The sequence below is a fragment of the Chinchilla lanigera genome, unplaced genomic scaffold, assembly GCF_000276665.1.
Source record: "Chinchilla lanigera isolate Chin_1 unplaced genomic scaffold, ChiLan1.0 scaffold00054, whole genome shotgun sequence".
Classification (NCBI taxonomy): domain Eukaryota; kingdom Metazoa; phylum Chordata; class Mammalia; order Rodentia; family Chinchillidae; genus Chinchilla; species Chinchilla lanigera.
In genome coordinates this window covers 13,859,361-13,861,562 of record NW_004955455.1, presented here as the reverse complement: position 1 = coordinate 13,861,562, position 2,202 = coordinate 13,859,361, and the positions used below count along the sequence as shown (strand labels likewise).

The 2,202-nt window shown below is 58.0% G+C and overlaps 1 protein-coding gene across 4 annotated transcripts in view; it reads right to left on the bottom strand.

The window, feature by feature from the left end:
• Nos1 (nitric oxide synthase 1 (neuronal)) overlaps nt 1-2,202 on the bottom strand; it is a 180,846-nt gene that overhangs the window by 116,840 nt on the left and 61,804 nt on the right. Inside the window, exon 1 of one of the 4 annotated variants that reach the window (XM_013520393.1) lies at nt 1,188-1,271. The exons of 2 other annotated variants lie outside the window; for them this stretch is intronic. The gene's annotated coding sequence lies outside the window, so the exon portion shown is untranslated. Of the gene's footprint in view, nt 1-199; nt 432-1,187; nt 1,272-2,202 lie in introns of those variants that run through there. One more of the 4 variants, XM_013520392.1, reaches the window with a different exon arrangement.

Sequence of the window (2,202 nt, the reverse complement as noted above, 5' to 3'; positions counted from 1 at the left end):
TAGGAGCCGCGCGCCTCCCTTCCCTGCCTCTCCGCTTTGTGCCTCTCGGATCGCTCCCCACCCCCTCGCCCGGCCCCCACCCTCCCTTGTCCCCTCCCTCCTGCCCTCCCTCCGTCCGCCCGGAGAGCCCAAGTTCGGGACTCGGGCTGCGGGCTTCCCCCGCGCAGTGCCCGGCGCCCCGCGCGCGCCCCGGGCTCACCCCGTCCGCTCGGCCGCCGCCGCCCCTCGGAGGAGCCGCGGCGCTAAGTAGCTCCTCGCCCGGAGGCTGGAATCGCGGCGTGGATCTGTGGGGACCGATCCGCGAGCTCCGCGAGGGTCGTGAGGGGGCATTTATTTCTTAATGTCCCTCCTTTATCCTATCATCGCTGAAACGAATTAGCGGTGACGTCCCAGCCGGCTGGTTTATGGGTGTGGGGAGGGAGACGTCGCAACCCTCATTAAAAGAGCCGCTCTGGGCTCCAAAGCATACATCTTTTATATAACCTAATTTCCATTTTTTTCCCTATCAGGAAACACGCGCACACACAATGACAATTTCTGGGAGGCTGGAGGAGGCTGAATGTAGTAGCCACTCCGGGGAGGGCAGCTCGCTGTGGTCACAGAGGATCTCATGGGAGGCAGCGATGGTTATTTCTGTCTACATCCGTGTTGGGACAACATTCCTTAGCGGGACAGCACAACGCTCAAACCTGTGTGTGTGTGTGTGTGTGTGTGTGTGTGTGCGTGCGCGTGTGTGTAGCGGGTAGCAGCCTGGGCTCTGGCCTTGGCTCTTGGGTGGGCAGACAGAGAGTCAGCAGGTTCTGGAAATATTACCCAGTTCTGGTGTTTTCAGGGGCAAAGCTCAGGCCAAGCATCTGGGAAGGGGCGAGGATGGAGGGGCCTTATCCACCTGTGGCTTGAGAGGCCAGCACCCCGGGAGAGGCCGTGCGCCGCGCAGGGGGAGGGGCAGATGCAGGGAACTCAGCTTCCCTTCCTTTCTTAGGGACCCTAACATATGGGTAACCATATAAACCCGTCTCGAAAGCTGTCTTTTCCTGGGCAGATTGCAAAGGATTTTGCATTTCACTGTCGCTGTTGCTCACACACTCTTGGGGAAGCAGAGGGTGGAGGTCCGGGAAAGAGAGCAAGATTCACACACACACACACACACACACACACACACACGCAGACACACACACGCTTGGCACCTGGCTCCCAGTGGCTTGATCTTTCCTCCTCCCCAGCCTTGGCTTGGCAAGACAGGCAAGCCCACTCAGGCTCCGAGTTGCGCAGAGAAGAAGAGGCAAAGAGGAAAACCACTCCCCTTTGTCACTAATAGATGCTTTTCAGGGCGTCTTGCACATCAAGCAAGGGAGAAGGGGGTGTGACTTGGGGGGCAGGAAGAGGGGAGTGAGGGATGAGGAGGTGGAGGAAGGAATAAAGAAAAAGCTGGTGTGTGAGTGTGTGTGTGAGTATGTGTGTGTGTGTGTGTGTGTGTGTGTGTGTGTGTAGTTCTGTGCTGTCTTCAACTCACTAGGAGGAAGACCTGAGAAAATTCCGTCAGCTCCGGGGCTCTGCCACTTCCTGACTGTGCCCTAGGATTTCGGGCCAGTATCCGGGGTGGTGAAATGGGCCTGGGGTTGATATGAGGATACACATGATGTGAAGCTCTTGGCATGGTGCCTGGCATATAGTAAGTACTCAAGAAAGAGTAACCTGAGATAATACTGATGGTGAGAACAATGGCAGGGATACAAAAGGCTGGATGGGTGTTCCAGGAAGGCCAGGCTGGAGCTGAGAGCTCAGAGCTCGATCCCTTCCCATCCTGGACACAGCTTCCCCTGCCTGAACCATTTCAGAGTTGAGCACTGGGTTTCGGTGGTGTTGGTCTCAGAACACTGCTCTCTCAATTACCATGGCAACTGGGGAAAATCAGGAAGCCAGGGGAAGGGAAGCTGCTCCTCCACTGGGCTGGCAGTTCACCTGCTCCAAACAGAGTGGGAGCTGGGCCTGCCTGCATCAGAGTTGGGAGTCGGGGCCAGCAGGGGCTCCCGGCAGGGCACCGCTGCCCTAGAGCTCAGCCGTTCTGTGATTGGCGATTGACGGGAAAGGGGCCGGGGTTGGTAGGGAAGGCATAGCCTGAGATGCTGGGTCAGCGCCAAGGCTGGCTGTGCCCGCAGAAGGCAGAGGTGACCTGGGTTTGAGGAGAGGTCAGCTGGAAAC